Here is a 21,104-nt window from a genome sequence, read left to right on the forward strand (position 1 = left end):
AAATCTTTTGATACCCTTAAGAAATCGCTTACCACTGCACCTATTGTGCAACCTCCGCAGTGGGATCTTCCCTTTGAGATTATGACAGATGCTAGTGACTATGCCTTAGGAGCTGTTTTGGGGCAGCGGGTGGATAATAGGCCATTTGTGATTTATTATGCTAGTAGGACCTTGAATGATGCCCAGAAAAATTATAGCACTACTGAAAAAGAATTGCTTGCAGTGGTTTTTGCACTTGATAAATTTCGGACTTATATTCTTGGTTCTCCTGTTACTATTTTCACTGATCACTCTGCTCTTAAGTATTTGTTGGCTAAGAAAGATGCAAAGCCACGCTTGACTTGCTGGATTCTATTACTTCAAGAGTTCAACATCAACATTAAGGACAAGAAAGGAGTTGAAAACGTGGTAGCTGACCACCTCTCTAGATTGTCATCATCTCCTTCTTCAAATGTCAGCCTTCCTCTTGATGATAGTTTTCCGGATGAGCAGCTGTTTGTGGTTGATAGAGCTCCCTGGTATGCTGACATAGTCAATTATCTGGTGACTGAGAGAATGCCTTCTGAATGGTCCACCCAAGATAAGCGTCGGTTTCTCTCTGAGGTACGACACTTTTATTTTGATGATCCATATCTTTTTAAATATTGTTCGGACCAATTGATTCGAAGATGCATTCCTGATGATGAGTTTTCTTCTGTTTTGAGATTTTGTCATATGGGTGCATGTGGTGGTCATTTTTCAACAAAGAAAACAGTTTCAAAAATTTTGCAAAGCGGTTTTTACCTCCATCTTCCATGTTTAAAGATGCTTATAATTTTTGCAAGGCTTGTGAGCCTTGTCAAAAATTGGGATCCATTAGCAAAAGAGACATGATGCCTCTTTCCTCTATTCTGACTTTAGAAAATTTTGATTGTTGGGGAATAGACTTCATGGGACCTTTTCCGGTTTCTTTTGGAAACACATATATTCTTTTAGCTGTGGATTATGTTTCAAAATGGGTGGAGGCCATTGTGATTGAGCTGAAATATTGCACATTTTAGCTATTTAAAACCAATGTATTTTAAATTCATCATGACATTATTATTGGTTTTAAATGAAAAAATGGTTAAAATGAATAAATCAAAGTTGTGATTTTAATTGATTAAAAGCATGAATTTCTGCTTGAATTCTACCAACTATTGATTACTGTGCATTCTAGTCCATAATTTTTCTTGCTTTCCATTATCATTTGCATTTGTACCATTGTTTTTCTTATTCTTGATGTTCATAAAGTTTCTTGAGCTATCTTTCCATCTTTTGGGTTCAATTCATGAACCTCAAAAGATAGAAGCACTTCTTGCCATCTTTGAATGGAAGTTGCTCAAGCTAATTTTTCATTTGTGTTATTTTGTTGTTGAGTGTTTTCTTTTTTTTAATCTCCATTTCCATTTTTCATGCATACCATGGTTCATTATGTTCATGCCTTGTTCATACTTTGTCTTGAGCTTTCCCACCATTCAAACAATCCCAACTCAATCTAACCTCATACACGGCTACACCAAGCACCCCACAAATCCACCAACTCATTTCTAACCCACCTAAATTATACATTAATTGCAAGGCTGCTTGTTTGGCTTAACTTACATCGGTTGGTGCAGCTAAATTAAGGTGAGGAACATGTGAAGAAGTTGGTGCAATCAAAGGCTGCTGCTGTCCATGCAAAGTTAAAGTCTAAAAAGGGAGGTGCCATGCATTACTTGACTTGTGGAGTTGGTGGTGATTATTAATGAAGAGCCGTGAATTGGAGGAATGAGTTTGCAACTTGGGGCAGCTATTTATATATATATATATTGCTGGATGTGAAAAAGAAAGAAGAACCGTGTAGGAGTTTTTAACAAAGAGAGGAGAAATCGGTGGAAATTCATTGAAGCTTGACATGTATAAAGAAGAAAATATAGAGAAACATATGCTGAAATTAAAATGCATGATGTGCTGGAATTAAAGTATGTTGTGTGCTGAAATTGAAGAAAACAAATTGAAGAAGTCGACTGGAGAGGCAATGAAGAAACCGTGTATGAATTTGCATGAAGTTAGTCAACAAGTTAGGCAAGAAGTTAGGCAAGAAGTTAGGCATGAAGACTTGGTTGTTTGGTTTGAATTAAGAAACCAATTGAATAAAATAAGAGAGGAGGAATGCAATGCAAGACACGGCAATTAAGAGAAATGCAAGAGGCGGCTGAATTGTGAAACAAATTGAGTGTGAATGCAACAAGAAGTGGCCAAAATTAAGGTGTGAATGCAAAAGGTGGCTGAATTAAAGTGTGAATCCAAGATTGAAGTGTGAAACCAATTGAATGAGAGATGAACTAGCCAAGATGTTCGGCTATAAACTGGGTGCAGTCCGAAGCTTACAAAAAGAACAACTAGGACAACTCAAACTTAGACAAACACAACTCAACACATACAATTTTCTGCTATGTACTTGAAAGAATTAGCTCCTTTTTGTTTTAAGAAATTTTGTTTCTCCTTTTAGTTTCAAAGCTTTGTTGTTTTAGCATTTTTATTAAGTGTATTAAGATTTGTTCTAGACTTTTATTTCATTAAGAGTAATACCTTAATATTAAGTGTGCTAGTTTGTTTCATTACTAGTTTATTTCATGGAACAAAAAGAAATTGTTTTAGAAGTTTTAATCAAGTGTGCTATTTTGTTTCATAAAGAATTGTTTTAGAAGTTCTGTGACACCCCCAAATTCCCATGCACGGACACGGGAAAATCGAGATGTCCGGATGATGACATCACGGGTCACCACCCTAACGACGTGTGCCAAGTGTGTGCAAAAGCAACAAAGTGCACGAGAAAAACGCAGCGAAAAGCAAGTCGATAACTAAGTACCAGAATTTTTCTTGTTTAATACAAAGCTATTCCAAAACGTACATAAATAAAATATTACAAAACACGCATAGAATATAATATCAAATACAAAGCATAACATCAACAACCCGGCGGAGCCGCATCCTTGGGCTTAGCCTCCTCCTCCTCATCCTCGAACTCTGCACCAAAAGCTACGGAACCAAAAATGGTACCGCAGGTAAGTAAAACCCAAACACCACCAGATAAAAACACATAGAACTCAAGCAACATGGATGCAAGAAAAGCCAATGCACATGTCCCGCAAAACCACATTTTTACCACGCACGCCAAAAACCCATTTGGCCCATAAAAACATAACCTCAAAACCAAGCCTCGCTATTATCCCAGATAATGGCCCAAACCACCATTTTCCCAGAAAATGGATCAAAAGCCTCAAAACCAAAACTCGCCATTTTCCCAGAAAATGGCCCACATCCGAAAACCATAAAAACAATCCGGTTTTGCATGCACCATGATCTCCCCTAGGGATCATCCGCACACCCTGGCTCTGTGCCACACCGCAGGTAATGACTACGCATGTGACACCTAAACGAGCGATGCCCAGACTCGCGCCCCGCGCGTACCTGGCCAGGCCATCCTCTAGCCCTCACCAGCGAAGGGCCACGGAGTCGGTGAGTAGAGCGATGCCCAAACTCGCGCCCAGCGCGTACCTGGCCGGGCCATCCTCTAGCCCCGCTCCCGTCGTCGCCCAGCGACAACTCAGGGGACGTCACTCAGTATTATCCACTCCCAAGTGACCAGAGGAGCTCCACCGAGATAATAACCCATCCCGGCTTGGGCTCGTGAGACACACGCACCCGAAAATCCATTCACGCCAGCAAAACAGGATTTCTCAAATAAAATAAAATGCACGTGCATGCACCATGTAAATGCAATTTCAATGCACAAAACAAACAACTAACCATAAAACAATAAATCAAGCAACTCCGTCCTCCATCCATCCGACCCCTGAACTCCTCGGATTCAGTCCGGAATCAACCAACCAGCAGCAATAAATAAATTGAATGAGCAATATATATTTAAATCTGAAAATAGGGTTTGGAAAATACTTGCAGCACTATATGGAAATTTTAGAAAACACCCGGCGTCGCAAATGGCAGAGAAAAAGCAACGTTACAGTGAAAATTCACTGTGGCCGTGGGTTGTGAAATATCCACTTTTGAACGGGGACAAACCAGGGCTTGGGATCGATAGGGAATGGTCTAGGGATGATTGTGAAGCTATTGGAAGTGGTGGTTGGCCGTGGGTGGCGGCGAAAACGCCGGAGAGAGGCCGGATTTCCCAAAAAGGAAAGCTAGCTCGTGGGAGCTGTTCCGGTGGTCGTTGGAGGCCGAAAATAGGTGGGTTAGGATGGCAAGGGACCGGTGATGAAGTGGTGAAGAAATGGTGGCCGAAGGTGGAGCGACGGCGGCGGATCGGAGGAAAAACCGTGCAGGCTTTGAGGGCTTTTTCGGCCAAACGGCCGGCCGGATGGGGGTGGGTTTTGGTGGAGAGGTGCGCCGGATGGAGGGGAGTCGAATGGTGGCGGCGGTGAGTCGCACAGTGGCCGGACGGTGGCGGGTCGAGGCTGAAAGGGGCTCCGGCGTGAGAGAGAGAGGAGAGAGAGAGAGAGAGAGACGGGGGGGTCGACGCGGGAAGGAGAGGAAAAAAAGAAAAGAAAGAAAAAAGAGAAAAAGAAAGGAAAAAGAAAGAAGAAAAAAAGAGAAAAAGAAAAAGAAAAAGGAAAAAAGGAAAAGAGGTGTAGGGAAAGAAGATGAGATCTAATCCTCATTCCGGGAAAACAACACTAAACCGCCGCAAAGATATTAAAAACTGTAACAACTAAAAGAAATAAAACACAACATCAATTAAATTAAAAACTAATTTTAAAATGCAATAAATTAAAATAAATAAGCTAATATATTAATTAAAATAAAAACAACCATTTCAGCGAAAATACAAGCGAAAACAGGTCATCACAAGTTCTAATTAATTGTGTTACCTTAATTTATTGCAAGAAAGGTTTGGTTTTAAGCTTTTGTTTTTGTTTTTGATTTTTCTGAACATCATACGTGGAGAGTAGAGGAATTGTTATAGAGTTTTTATTAAAGGTTTAGAGATTAATTTTCAAAAGTGATACGTGAGAAATTGTTCCTTTTTGTTTCGAATTTCAATTGAATAGTGAAAGGAAGTTTTCGTTTAGACTTTTCGTTCCCTATTTTATTTAACTTCAGTTTAAAGTTTATAGAATACTTTTGAGTTTCTGTTTACTTATTTCGTGTTATTTATTTTTCTTACTTCTTTAAGTTTTCATTTAATAGTGATTACAACTGTTATGTGTTATTTTGAGAATTCGTGATTTAATTACAAAGATGAATTCTAGAATCTTGGTTTTGGGCATTTTAAATTTTCCGTTCATGTTTTGTCAATTACTTTCTAATTTAGTTTAATGCTTAATTTAGTTTTATTAATTTCTAACTTTAATTTATTAGTCCTTTACATTCCAATCCAACAAACAAAAAAATCTAAAGACATGAATCTAGTCCATGACTAGTATCCTTTTCCATCCATTGCATATACCATCATTTTATTTTCTCTTTGTGAAGTTTTTCACATTTTTTCAACAAGTTTAATTTTAAGCAACTTTCCCTGAGGAGACGATCTAGGAATTTATTCCTAATTATTACACGACATCCTCCTGCACTTGGGATAGCATTAGTGCTACTCATTTTTGAGTGAGTCACATTGCTTGCAAAACAAATGACCATCATGTTGTCCTGAAATTTTTGCAATATTTGTTTGCTCGTTTTGGCATGCCAAAAGTTATTATAAGTGATGGGGGTTCTCATTTTTGCAACAAACCATTTTCTACACTTATGAAGAAATATGGTATTACACACAGAGTTTCTACCCCTTATCACCCTCAAACAAATGGGCAAGCTGAATTGGCAAATAGAGAGATAAAATTATTTTAGAGAAAACCATCAAGCCTAATAGGAAAGATTGGTCGGTTAAACTTCTTGATGCTTTGTGGGCTTATAGGACAGCTTTTAAAACAAATCTAGGGATGTCTCCTTATCGATTAGTTTATGGTAAAGCTTGTCATTTACCTGTTGATATTCAGCATCGAGCTCTTTGGGCCATAAAACATGTTAACATGTCACTTGATGAAGCTTCAGGGTTGAGAAAATTGCAGATCAATGAATTGGATGAAGCTCGTCGGAATGCTTATGACAACGCTCAGATTGCAAAGGAACGCATGAAAATTCTGCATGATCAGAAAATTCATCCAAAGCATTTCACACTTGGCCAGGAAGTTCTTCTTTACAACTCTCGCTTGCACATTTTTCCTGGAAAGTTGAAATCCCGATGGAGTAGGCCGTACATTGTAAAGACCGTTCATCCTCATGGTGCGGTAGACATTGTCAATCCGAAGAATGGTAATAGCTTCACTGTCAACAGACAACGTCTAAAGTCATTTCTGAAGGTCTTTGATCCACATGAAGAGATCTTGCTTGTGCAAGACCCCAGGGAAGTGTTTTGATTTGTTTCTCTTTCTTTACAGTTTTCTTTACTTGCTTTGTCTTTATTTGTTCTTTTGCTTTGATTTTATATTTCATGATTGATTGTTTGTTTTGCTTGCTTAGTTCTGTGCACTTTCTTTTCTTTCGCTCGACTCATTGAGGACTATGTCTCTCACTAGTTGGGGGGTAGCATGTGTGCACAATTTCACGCCTCAAGGTAGTTAGAATATGAAAGAATTAATATATATTGGTTCCATGTAATGCATGCCTCAAGGCACAAATAACCAACCAATCACAAAACAACTGTGATGACCCACTTTTACGTGTATTTTCACTGAAGGGTTGTTTTTAATTTAATTAATATATTGATTTATTTATTTTAAATTATTGCATTTTAAATTGTTTTTTATTTATTTGCTGTTGTGTTTTATTTATTTAGTCGTTTTACGGTTTTTAATCTCGTTTTCGGCGGATCTGTTTTGGTTTCCGGAGTGAGGATTGTACCTCATTTATTCCCTCCATCTTTTCTTTTCCCTTTTTTCTTTTTCTCCTTTTTCTATTTTCTTTCTTTTTTCTTTTTTTCTTTTTCTTTTTTCTTCCTTTTCCCCTTCCCTCCCGCGCGACCCCCCCCCGTCCGTCTCTCTCTCTCTCTCTCTCTCTCTCTCTCTCTCTCTCTCTCTCTCTCTCTCTCTCCTCTCCTCTCCTTCACGCCGATCACTCCTTGTGCCCAGAACCACCGCCGCCGGCCACTGTGCGGCACGCCACCCCCACCATTTTCTTTCCCTCCCTCCGATGAACCACCCCACAAATTTTCACCGCCAACGGAGCCGCCGTTTAGCCGGAAAAAGCCCATCAAGCCACACGGTTTTTGCTCCGATCTGCTGCCGTCGCTCCACCTCCGACCACCACCTCTTCACCACTTCATCACTAACTCCTTGCCGTCCTAACCCACCCATTTCCGGCCTCTAAGAGTCACCGGAACAGCTCCCACGAGCTAGTTTCCGTTTTGGGCATTTCAGCCCTTTCTTCACTATTTTTGCCGCCACTCACGGCCAAACTCCACTTCCACTAGCTTCATAAACATCCTTAGACCATTCCCTATCAATCCCGAGCCTTGGTTTGTCACCGTTCAAAAGTGGGTATTTTACAACCCACGGCCACAGTGAAATTTCACTGTTACTTTGCTTTCCTTCCGCCGTTTGCAACGCCGCGAGCTTTCTAAAAATACCATATAGCGCTGTAAGTATTTTACAAACCCTAATTTTAGATTTAAATATATTTTACTCATTCAATAAATATTTGTTGTTGGTTGGCTGATTCTGGACTGAGTCCGAGGAGTTCAGGGGTCGGATGGATTGAGGACGGAGTGCTTGGTTTTGGTTGTTTGTGATTGCTTGATTATTTGAGCCATGAGGCGTGAGTTACATTTTACATACATGTGCATTTTATTTATTTGAGAAAATCATGTTTTATTGGCGTAAATGGTTTTTGGGTGCGTGTGTCTCACGAGCCCAAGCCGGGATGTGTTATTATCTCGGTGGAGCTCCTCTGGTCACTCGGGAGTGGATAATACTGAGTGACATCCCCTGAGTTATCGTAGGACGATGACGGGATCGCACGATACGGTAACGCTGTCGTGTCGACTCCGTGGTCCCTAAAGTGGCGGGGACTAGAGGATGGCCTGGCCAGGTACGCGCTGGGCACGAGTCTGGGCATCGCTTGTTTAGGTGTCACACGCGTAGTCGTTACCTGCGGTGTGGCACAGAGCCAGGGTGTGCGGATGATCTCTAGGGGAGATCATGGTGCATGCATAATTGGATTGTTTTTATGGTTTTCGGATGTGGGTCATTTTCTGGAAAAATGGCGAGATTTGATTTTGAGGCTTCTGATCCATTTTTTGGGAAAATGGTGGTTTGGGCCATTATCTGGGACAATGGCGAGGATGTACTGAGGCTTCTGATCCATTTTCCAGGAAAATGGTGGTTTGGGCCATTATCTGGGATAATGGCAAAGCTTGGTTTTATGGTTATGTTTTTGTGGGCCAAATGGGTTTTTGGCTTGCGTGGAAAATTTATAATTTTACGGGGCATGTGCTTTGGTTTTTCTTTCATGCATATTGTTTGAGTTTTATATGTTTTTATCTAGTGGTGTTTGGAGTTTACTTACCTGCGGCACCATTTTTGGTTCCGTAGATTTTGGTGCAGAGTTCGAGGAGGAGGAGGAGGCTGAGCCCGAGGATGCGGCTCCGCCAGAGTTTTGAGTGGAGTTTATGTTTTCTATTTGGCTTTGATATTATATTTGTGTTTTGTAATATTCCATTCTATATGTTTTGAACAGCTTTGTATTAAACAAGAAAAATTCTGGTACTTAGTTAGTGACTTTGCTTTTCGCTACGTGTTTCTTTTGTACTTCCGTTGCTTATCCACACACTTAGCACACGTCGATAGGGTGATGACCCGTGATGTCATCATCCGAACGTCTCGATTTCCCCGTGTCTGTGTATGGGGATTTGGGGGCGTCACAACAACAAAACCAAGCAACTCCGTCCTCAATTCATCCGACCTCCGAACTCCTCGGACTCAGTCCGGAATCAACCAACCAATCCAATAAATTATTGTAAGAGCAAAAAATATATTTAAATCTAAAGTAGAGTTTGGAAAAGACTTACAGCGCTATAAGGTATTTTTCGAAAGCTCACGACGTTGCAAACGGTGGAGAAAAAGCAACGTAACAGTGTATTTTACACTGTGGTCGTGGGTAGTAAATTATCCACTTTCGAATGGGGACAAACCAAGACACGAAATTGATAGGGAATGGCCTAGAGATGTTTATGAAGCTAATGGAAGTGAGCTTTGGCCGTGGGTGGCGGTGGAAACGGCGGTGTCTGTACAAAAAGGGGCTGATCGGAGTTGAGCTCGTGGGAGCTGCTCCTGCAACGGATCGGGGCCGAAAAAGGGTGGGTTAGGACGGCAAGAGGCAGGGGATGAAGTGGTAAAAAGATGGTGGCCGGAGGTGGAGCGACAGCGCCGGAAACGACAAAAAGTCGTGTTGCTTAGATGGGCTGTAGAGGGTGATCGGTGGCATGGATGGGGCTGGAAATTGGTGGGGTGGTGCGCCGGCCGGAGGGGAGTCGGATGGTGGTGGTTGTGTCGGCCACGTCGGCCAGCGACAGTGGTTCTGGGCTGAGGACCGATCAGCGACGGGAGAGAGAAGGGAGAGCTGTGTGTGCGCGGGGAAGAAGGAAAAAGAAGAAGAAAAGAAAGAAAGAAGGAAAAGAAGAAAAGGAAAAAGAAAAAAAGGAAAAAGGGAAAAAGAAAAAAAAGAGAAAAGAAAAGATGGAGACAGAAAATGATGTCCAATCCTCACTTCCGGAATCCAAAAACTGACCCGACGAAAACGATTTTAAAAATCATAAAACGACTAAAATAAATTAAACACCACATCAAATAAAATAAAACCAATTAAAATACATTAGTTTAAAATAAAAGAACTAATATATTAATTAAATTAAAAAACTCCTTCAGTGAAAATACACGTAAGAACGGGGTGTCACATAGGCTCTTGCTAAACACGTCTCAAGTGGATTGCACCCCCCCATCCATGCATAGTTTCCTTGATCTTCCTAACTCTTGATCTTGTAATTGTCTCATCTGAAACTTACAAATGATCTTTACGACTTGATCTATCTTGGGGCCCATCATCATGACTCATCATAAACATGGTATGCTTGTTTATGTAACCATAAAACATTCTTTCTTATTCTAAGAAGGAATACTCATGTAGCTTGCTTTCCTTTACCTTGAGTACCCTTTATATTAAGGCAAAACTACCCCCCTTCATCATAATGCTTGGTAGCTTATACGCCTTTACCGAAGAACTTGGCAGATTGTATCTTCTTGGCAGTAATACAATTTAGCTTGATCAACAGCTTGACTAAAAAATATTTTAGGATGGAAGGACTATTACACTTCTTGTCATGTATTCATGTAACAGCCCGCTTGAAATTCAATGGTGAAAATTCTATAGGCTTTAGAAACATCATGAAAAACCCGTAAGTTTTCATGAATCGAATTGCATAGATTTTAGTCTATCAGCATAGTCAGATTTATCATTTATTATGGTGTCATAAACGCGATTTTAATTTTCTTTTTCTATAAAAGATTTTAATTATTTAAGATAGTTAGAAGTGTCAAATGCGTTATGGTCTGGGCCATTAGACTTAGTTGATTATTTAGGATTTTATGGCACAATAATCTCATTTTCATATTTTTGAACAAAACTATGTTTTTATGTTTAGAGGTACTTTGGGGTTGATTTTCAATAAACAAATTGCACTGTTAGGTTTGTATGAATATTTAAGATTTTACAGTACAAACTTTATTCTTCACATTTTCAGAGTAAATAGTAACATCGATAAGCGCACCAAGTGCAATGTTTTCAATATCATATTATGGAATGTCCAAATTAGGTTATAGAAGTTTTATTTGGATACTTGGTAAGATCTTGGCCACATTTGCTGAATAGTATTAGACACTTAACACAAAGAGAAACTATTAGATGGGTTTTGAAGGAACCAAGGTGTGAGATCATGCTATCTATGCAAAACCCTATTCCATTCGACCAACCAAATTGTGCTAAACAAAGAGGGTTTAGTCCTAATAAAAATCTAACTGCTTGGTGATAAGTGTGATTTTTATTATTTTTATTTATTTATGAAAAGTGTCAGTTTTCCTTTAATTCTATGGATTTAATTTTATTTCTATATATTTTTCTTTATTTTCTTGAATTTGAAGGAATGAGAAGATTTAGTGCAAAAGGAGAGACTATAGATCCAGACCGACGAAAGGTGACGAGATCTGATGAGGGTCGAGGAGATTTGGGCAAAGAAACTTATCTTGTCCAAAAGGCAAGAAGACTTACTTCTCAGTAGGCGCATAGACATTCATCTCGATAGGTGGGGAGATCCAAGGACAACTAGACTTGGTGTCAAGGTTCCGAGCATTTAGATTAGCTAACTAACTTGGGCAACAAAGTTGAGCCTAAACGACCAACTTAAGCTACCTACCTAAACGACATCATGGACAACAATTAGCAAAGGCGAGTAGCTTTACCACTCAGTATAGGTCGGCAAGTGGGGTTTATCATCCTGATCGAGAGTCTTTCATCTCGGTCAGGAACCTTACATCTCGGCCATTGGCTGATGAGACTAGTTATATTCAGCGTACATGGCATCTACCTGATGGGACCCTCCCCGAGTTCCACAATCAATCTGTTGACCACCAAATCCTCTTGAACTCCTCAAGTCAAGCGTTTATCACTGAATCTTCCATTTTAGATAATCCCGTTATTCTTGGGAAACATTTATCTTAGAAACTATTTTCTAGATTTTAGGCTAGACTATGGCCACATTGATCTTGTTTCCGCATTTGAAGTTTTGAGAGCTATTTAATCCCAGCTTGTGGGATGCTTTGGAGAGAGTCAGAGTTTTAGAGTCCGATAGTTTGATGTCTACTTCTTAGTTTAGTTTTTAATCTTTAAGTTTCGTTGAAGGAGGTGAATCTGGAGAGCAGAGGCTAGAGCCGTATGCTTCATCAAACCGACTCCAATGAAGAGCACTAATTTTATTATTTTTCTTTTCAATTTCATTATGAGCTAATTTTATTTTTTAGAGTTTTGATGTAGTCTAACATTGAACACACAATTTATATTCTAAGTTATGTTATTTTCAATATTTCTATGATTAAGTGTTTATTACTTATTCTTAATGCTTGCAATTTTCTAACTAATTATTATTCGATCTATTAAATCGCAATAAGACTGAAAGGTGATTTGTGATTAGAGTTCTAAGATTAAGCACCATTAGTTGAGCAAAAGTAGAGATACTTTACTGTGATTTTTAGGAAAAATACAAACAACTTAATGAGTCTCCAATTAATTAAATTCACATAGAGATATGGAGTTATTAATTGGAGATATTTTTAATATTGTTCTGGAGAAAATATTGAATAGTTAAGGGATTTTTATCATCAACTTGGGATATTGGAATTCTATAACAAGGAAGAATAAATTGTTTGGAATTCGTTAGGTGAAATCAAACGCTCTAGATCTATTCTTATTATCTTTAAAATCTTAATTTTTTCTTCAGTTTAATTTAGATGATCTATTCTTTAAATTTCAGTTTTCCAAATAGTAATTAATTTAGTAAATTTCAGTACTTAATAGCTTATAATCTTTGTAGTTTTGACATCCGTTTTCTTTAAAACACTTTACCACTTGTTACGATTATGTGCACTTGCAGATATTTTCAGCACAACAAGTTTTTAACGCCGTTACCAGGGATTAATTATTTGCTATTGATATTGATACTAGCTAGATTGTTACTAATTTAGATTTTAGTTTATTTATTTTTAAAATTTGTTTAAATAGACCTCAGTTTTGCTTTTCTTCTATTTCTATTTTAGGATTTAGAAGTGTATGGTCCGATCTAAACCATTAGAGGCTACACTTTTCAATCTTGAGATTCAAAGAATTTTACATAGAATCAATAAAAAGAAGAAACAAGAGGCTACTACATCTGCATTCACCATGGCCGGCCAAGATAATAGAGCTTTGAGAGACTATGCAATGCCCACGGTCAATGGGGCGACATCTAGTATAAGGTGGCCAGCTATACAGGGCAATAATTTTGAGATCAAGCCATCCATCATTCAAATGATATAGCAGATTGTCCAGTTCGGGGGCTGCCACAAGAAGTTCCTAATGTCCATATTGCAAATTTTCTATAAATTTATGATACTTTTATATACAATGGAGTGATTGATGATGCGCATCGATTGAGACTTTTTCCTTTCTCACTTAGGGAAAAAGCAAAAGCTTGGTTGAACTCTTTGCTTCCCGACATCATTACTACATGGGAGGAGTTGGCACAAAAACTTTTAGCAAAATATTTCATTCCAGCAAAGACACAAAGTTAATAAATGATATCACTACATTCACCCAATTTGAGGGTGAATCATTATATGAAGCATGAGAGAGGTACAAGGACTTATTGCGCAAGTGCCCTCGTCACGAACTTCTGGCATGGCTTCAAGTTTAAACATTTTATAATGGTTTGGGAGCTACAAATAAATTCATGTTCAATGCAGCCGCTGGAGGAGTGTTAATGAATAAGATGCATGAAGCTGCATATGAACTTTAGGAAGAGTTGGCATCTAATAATTATTAATAGGCTGCATAGAATGCAGTGCCAAGGAAGCCGGCCATCATCTTTGAACTTGATTCTATCTCCATGTTGGTGGCTCAGATGGCAAATCTATCTAAACATCTAGGTAAGATGAACATAAATACTATTCAAACTAATGTTGTTTGTAATCACTACGTAGGATATCACTCAAGCACTAATTGTCAAGTGTGGAATCCTTTCGCCCAACCGAGTTACGTGTCAAATTTTTAGCATAAAAACACATTCAATTTTCAGATGGAGGAAGCACCCCAACTTTTCATGGAGCAAAAATCAAGGGTTGGCGAGACCACCTCAACATTTTTTCTCAGCAAGAAAATAAGCTAACATTGGAGGAGATGTTCATGTAGTACATGCAAAAGATGGATCAATACATGTAAAAGACTAAATTTGTGATACCCCGTTTTTACGTGTATTTTCACTGAAGGAGTTGTTTTTAGTTTAATTATTATATTAGTTCTTTTATTTTAAATTATTGTATTTTAAATCAATTTTTATTTAAATTGATGTGGTGTTTAATTTATTTTAGTCGTTTTACGGTTTTTAAAATCGTTTTCGTCGGATCAGTTTTTGGACTCCAGAGGTGAGGACTGGACCTCATTTCTTTTTCCTCATCTTTTCTTTTTCTTTTCTCTTTTTTTCTTTTTGTCCTTTTTCCTTTTTCTTTCTTTTTCTTTCTTTTCTTCTTCTTTCTTCTTCCTTTTCTTCCAGCATGCCCGACCCCCCTCTCTTCCTCACCAACGCCGTCTAGCACCCCCCGCCTAGAACCGCCGCCACCGGCTGACGTGGCCGACACAGCCACCACCATTCGATCCCCCTCCGGCCGGTGAACACCCCACCAAAAATCACCTCCATCCGAGCCGCCGATCACCACCTAGAGCACATCTAAGCCGCATGGCTTTTTGCCGATTCCGGGGCCGTCGTTCCACCTCCGGCCACCACCTCTTCACAACTTCTTCCCCTACCTCTTCCTGACCTAACCCACCCTTTTTTGGCCCCAATCCGTTGCCTGAGCAGCTCCCACGAGCTCAACTCCGTTCAGCCCCTTTTTGCACTTCCACCGCCGGTTACACCACCACCCACAGCCAAAGCTCACTTCCTTTAGTTTCATAAATATCTCAAGACCATTCCCTATCAATTTCATGTCTTGGTTTGTCCCCGTTCGAAAGTGGGTAATTTACTACCCACGGCCACAGTGTAAAATACACTGTTACGTTGCTTTTTCTCCACCCTTTACAACGTTGTAAGCTTTCAAAAAATACCTTATAGCGTTGTAAGTATTTTCCAAACTTAATTTTAGATTTAAATATGTTTTTGCTCTTACAATAATTTATTTGGTTGGTCGGTTGATTTCGGACTGAGTCCGAGGAGTTCAGGGGTTGGATGGATTGAGGACGGAGTTGCTTGGTTTGTTGATTTGTGATTGGTTGGTTGGTTTGTGCCTTGAGGTTGCATTTACATGGTGCATTCACGTGCATTTTATTTAAATTGAGAAAATCCGGTTTTATATGTGTAAAGGGATTTTCGGGTGTGTGTATCACAACCCCAAGCCGAGATAGGATATTATCTCGGTGGAGCTCCTCTGGTCACTCGGGAGCGTAATATACTGAGTGACATCCCCTGAGTTATCCCTGGGCGACAACGGGAGCGGGCGGGATGGTAACGCTCTCATACCGACTCTGTGGCCCTTCGCTGGCGAGGGCTAGAGGATGCTTGGCTACGAACGCGCGGGGCGTGGAACTGGGCATCGCTCGTTTAGGTGTTACACGCGTGGTCGTTACCTGCGGTGTGGCACAAGAGCCAGGATGTGCGGATGACCCCTAGGGGAGGTCATGGTGCATTTGGGTTAATTGGTTATTAATATGAGTTGGGTTTTGACTCGGTCTCGAATGTGCTTCCAAGTGTAAAAGTGTCAAGTTGTATCAAGGATAAGTCCAAGATCGTATTCCACAGGGACAAAGGGTTATCAAAGCGTATATGAGATTTTTTTGAGTAACAAATGTGTCGATTATGAGAGATGAAAAATAAAAAAAAATCGAAGTTGAAATTTTAGTTTCTAATAAAAAAACAAATTAACGAACACTTGGGTTGGGTATGAGACTCTCTTTATTTCGGATTCTAGATAATTTTCTCGATTAACAATCCAATCAAGGCATTGCTAATCGGAAGATAAAAAGTTAAGCTCAAGTTTTGCAATATTTTCCTAAGGGATTCTCTACTTTACTAGTCAAACACACGTTAACAAACAACTGAGAGAGGCCTTGATAGTTTTCAAGCTTTTGTTGTACCTTACGTCAACAACAAAATAAGAGCAAAAGCTGCAATCTATTTTCAATTTAAATCCGACTAGTAACATAGTGAAATCAACAATTATCAACAAAATATTGCATCGATCTAGAATCCAAAACAAATCGCGTCCCATTCCACAACCCAAGCTTAAAAAAATTAGCTACACATGATATTTTTAACAACAAAAATTAATCTAAGCAAAGCTATATAAAAAAAATTGAGTGCTGAATAAAAAAAATGGAAAAGAAACGAAGAGAGAAAAAAAACTCAAAAGCTCGAGAAAGTGCCACCGTCTACCAACGCAAAGTAGGACTGAACACGAGATAAAAATAAAATATGCCCAACCGAGCGTAAAACTGGAAAGAAAGTAAATAACTATGCGCCGAATAGCTCTTGGTCTGCAAAACGGAAACGTAAAAGCAAAATAAACATGAAACTAGCTAAAAATTCCAAAATCTGGAAAAATGCAGGAAAAGAAAATAAAAATAACCAGCCGCCTACCACTAAGAGCTAAGAAGCAGAGTTGTGAAACGAAAAAGAAAATGACAAATAATATCAAAACCAGCTGACCAGCCCTAGTCTGAACCACTGATGACTTGCAAAATTTCATATTGCAGATTTTACAAGTTCGCTCGAGCGGAGGCTTTTGGCCGCTCGAGCGAATTCAGGCAGATTCAAACGCTCGACTGCCGCTCGACAGGGAGCGAGAGCGGGTTGCTGAAAAACGAAGATCGCTCGAGCAGAGACATTGGCCGCTCGAGCGAAATCAGGCAGAGTCGAACGCTCGACGCGCACTCGACACCCCGCTCGAGCGAACATCGTATTTTGACAGATTTTAGGTTTTCCGCCGTGGGACCATATAAAAGCCATTTTTCACTCTAGAGCCGCGAGTTTTGACTGGAGAACACTCTTTGGGACAGAAAAACACAGCTAGAAGGATTCAATTTATAAGTTTGGAGACGGGATTCCAATTATTGCACGTACGTTGGAATCATACATGAGCACGGACGAGAGAAAAGCGTTGAATCGTTCCCCTGAGCTTTTGACGACGAGTTGAGGCTGCAAGGAGGATTTTTCAGTGTTTATTTTCTTCTTCCCATCTTCTCAGAACAATTATGGTGAATTCGTTTATGTTGAATTCCATTTCTAGCATGAGCTAAATTTTCTTCATTCTAGGAAAACGATGTAACCTATTTCCGAACTATGCTTGATTGTCTATGCTAATTTAATGCAATTCTCTCTTTGTTTATCTGATTTATTCTGAATTTATTGCTTCTAATTAACTGGCCATTGATTAGATGATAAGTAATCTTGTGATTTGCTATCGAAAGAGGGAATCATAGGGTAGATCTTGGATATTTCAGCATAGGTAAGTATAGAGATCGAAAGACTTGTATGAACCTATGTAGTCATTAAATCATTGATCTTATTGCATTCTTGATTATTGAATTTGCATATTCTTGTGTGAATTGATAACCAAGAGTCAATTCCAATTGACTATCGAAAGAGGCTTTTGGACGAATTAGAGATTTGCTAATAGACAAAAGAGGTTTAAGTTAAATTAGCTGGATGAGAAAAGCATAGTGAAGAATTAGGTGAAATCGATTTCCTAGAAGTTTTCTTCCCCATTGAATTTGATCTTTGAAAGTCAGTTTTATTTTCTTTGCTTATTTCTCTTTGAGTTGATCTAAGTTTATTTGCAACTACAAAAACCTTAGCGATTCCTCTAGATAAAATTGAGATTAGTATAATTTTGGTATTTGGCAAGAGTAAGGTACCGATCCCTGAGGACGATACTCTACTTATTACTTTACTATAAAACTACGATACTGTGCACTTGCAGTTTTGCACCGGTCAAGTTTTTGGCGCCGTTACCGGGGATTGGTTTATTCTTATTCTTTTCGTCAATATCGATACAAAGTAATCTTGGTTTTAATTTAGAATTTTGTTTTAATTTGTTCTACAGGTGTGTTTTTGACATTGGATGCGCCGTACTAGATCTCGTGACATTATTCCTGTTGATCCGGAGATTGAAAGAACTCTTAGATCACTAAGAAGAACTAAGATACTAGCTATGGCTGAAGAAGATCGTAAGGTACTACCACGCACCTTGAAGGACTATGTGCGGCCAGTTGTGAATGGAAATTACTCGAGCATAATGCGCCAGCCAATCAATGCCAACAACTTTGAGCTCAAACCAGCTTTGATTAGCATGGTGCAGCAGGCTCAATTCAGCGGATCACCACTGGATGATCCCAATATTCATTTGGCTATGTTTTTGGAGATTTGTGACACTGTGAAGATCAATGGTGTTACTGAAGACACCATTAGACTGAGATTGTTTCCTTTCTCTTTGAGGGACAAGGCTAGAGGTTGGCTACAATCTCTACAACCGGGAAGCATCGTTAGTTGGCAAGACATGGATGAGAGGTTTCTTGCTAAATTCTTTCCTCCTGCAAAAACAGCCCAACTCAAGAGTGAGATTGGCCAGTTCAAGCAAAATGATTTTGAGTCACTCTATGAAGCATGGGAAAGGTATAAGGACTTGGTTCGACGTTGCCCACAACATGGATTGCCAGATTGGTTGCAAGTTCAGATGTTCTACAATGGGTTAAATGGGCAAACTCGAACTATAGTTGATGCTGCTTCTGGTGGAACTCTGATGTCGAAGACAGCTGAAGGTGCTACTGCACTTTTGGAGGAAATGGCCTCAAACAACTATCAATGGCCAACTGAGAGGATTTTGGCTAAGAAGGTTGCTGGAATTCATGACTTGGAGCCGATAGCAGCTCTTTCCGCTCAAGTAGCTACTCTATCTCATCAGATTTCAGCCTTGACAACACAAAGGATACCACAAAGTACAGAATATGTTGCATCCACAAGCATGATAGTTCCAAGCAATGAGGCGAGTCAAGAACAAGTTCAATATGTCAACAATCGGAACTACAATTATTGTGGTAATCCTATGCCAAATTACTATCATCCAGGGCTTAGAAATCATGAGAATTTGTCATATGGAAATACCAAGAATGTGTTGCAACCTCAACATCCTCCCGGATTTGATAGCCAACCAAGCGAGAAGAAGATGTCACTTGAGGATGCCAGGGTTTCCTTTGTTCAAGAGACTAATGCAAGGTTTAAAAAGACTGATTCAAGGTTGGACAACATTGAGACTCATTGTAGCAATATGGGAGCCACTATGAAGAATCTTGAAGTGCAAATTGGGCAACTAGCCACTACCATCAATGCCCAACAAAGAGGAGCTTTTCCTAGCAACACTAAAGTGAATCCAAAGGAACAATGCAAGGCCATCACACTTAGGAGTGGAAAAGTAATTGAGAGGGCACCATTAAAGGAGAGCAAGTCCAATCCTACCGCTGCGAACAATGGCCAAAGCAAAGATCAAGTGGAAGAAGAGGAGATTGTCAATGATACACTAGAGGAGACCGACTTGCCTCCTACAATTTCATTTCCTGACAACCCTCCTATTCTTGCTCCCCCACTTCCTTACCCTCAGCGTTTTCAAAAGCAAAAACTAGATAAGCAATTTTCTAAGTTTTTGGATATTTTTAAGAAAATTCACATTAATATTCCTTTTGCAGATGCCTTGGAACAAATGCCAAACTATGTCAAATTCCTAAAAGACATCATTTCCAAGAAGAGAAGGTTGGAGGAGTTTGAAACAGTGAAGCTTTCTGAAGAATGCAGTGCCATTCTTCAAAAGAAATTGCCTCAAAAATTGAAAGATCCGGGGAGTTTCACTTTGCCTTGCACTATTGGAGATTCATTTTTTGATAGAGTCTTATGTGATCTTGGTGCTAGCATTAATCTTATGCCATTTTCTGTTTGCAGGAAATTAGGACTTGGAGAGATGAAGCATACAACAATTTCCTTGCAACTAGCGGATCGGTCCATCAAGTATCCACGTGGGATCATAGAAGATGTAATGGAAAAGGTGGATAAGTTCATTTTTCCTGCTGATTTTGTGGTGTTGGACATGGAAGAAGATGAAGATGTCCCACTAATTCTTGGGCGACCATTCCTGGCCACGGGAAGAGCTTTAATTGATGTTCAAAAGGGTGAATTGACATTGCGGGTTAATAAGGAAGAAGTTATGTTCAACATCTACCAAGCCATGAAATTTCCACAAGATCCAAGTACTTGCTTTTGGGTAGATGTCATTAAGCAATGTGTAGAAGAGGCCTTTCAAGAAGATATGCCATCCGACCACCTAGAGCGCTGTATCACCTCTTCATCTCATGCTCTTGATTTTAAAAATTCTGTTGTTTGTGAATCTGACTTGCCTTTTGTTAGTGAAGAATTTCTCCACTATGTTTTCACTTTGGGAGCATTGCAGCAGGTTACATCACTTAGTAATGAAGTGGGGAAGCTAGAGCCGGTGGTACCAAAGAGTGAATCTGAAAATGATAAAGAAAAGATGCAGAAAAATACTCCGTTGTTGAAGCAATTACCTGAGCATCTTCGCTATGCATTCTTGGGTGATAGTGATACCTTTCCAGTGATTGTTGCTACATCACTCACACCCGAAGAAGAGGAAAAGTTGCTGCGTGTATTAAGGGAGCATAGAACAGCCTTGGGATGGACTATTTCTGACATAAAAGGAATAAGTCTCTCCATTTGCATGCACAAGATTTTAATGGAGGAGCTTTACAAGCCAACAATTGAGCACCAAAGAAGATTAAATCCAGCAATGAAGGAAGTAGTGAGAGCTGAAATTTTGAAACTCCTTAATGCTGGAATTATATATGCTATTTCAGACAGTTCATGGATAAGTCCAGTGCAAGTTGTACCAAAGAAGGGTGGAATGACGGTAGTGAAAAATGAAAATAATGAGTTCATTCCTACAAGAACGGTCACGGGATGGCGTGTATGCATGGATTACCGCAAGTTGAATAAAGCAACAAGGAAGGATCATTTTCCACTTCCATTCATTGATCAGATGTTGGATCGATTGGCTGGGTACTCCTACTATTGTTTTTTGGATGGTTATTCGGGGTATAATCAGATTGCTATAGCCCCTGAAGATCAAGAGAAGACTACATTCACATGCCCCTATGGGACGTTTGCTTTTAGGAGGATGCCATTTGGATTGTGCAACGCCCCTGCGACATTTCAACGTTGCATGATGGCTATCTTTTCT

At 39.5% G+C, this 21,104-nt stretch overlaps 2 non-coding genes across 2 annotated transcripts; both read right to left on the reverse strand.

The window, feature by feature from the left end:
• Positions 1–13,381: 13,381 nt before the first annotated feature.
• Positions 13,382–13,488, reverse strand: LOC122306002. Its single transcript, XR_006241425.1, has one exon. It is a non-coding gene; the product is annotated as a small nucleolar RNA R71 (small nucleolar RNA).
• A 4,922-nt stretch (positions 13,489–18,410) lies between these two features.
• Positions 18,411–18,517, reverse strand: LOC122305855. Its single transcript, XR_006241280.1, has one exon. It is a non-coding gene; the product is annotated as a small nucleolar RNA R71 (small nucleolar RNA).
• Positions 18,518–21,104: the final 2,587 nt, after the last annotated feature.

Source organism: Carya illinoinensis, chromosome 3 (genome assembly GCF_018687715.1).
Source record: "Carya illinoinensis cultivar Pawnee chromosome 3, C.illinoinensisPawnee_v1, whole genome shotgun sequence".
Taxonomy (NCBI): Eukaryota; Viridiplantae; Streptophyta; class Magnoliopsida; order Fagales; family Juglandaceae; genus Carya; species Carya illinoinensis.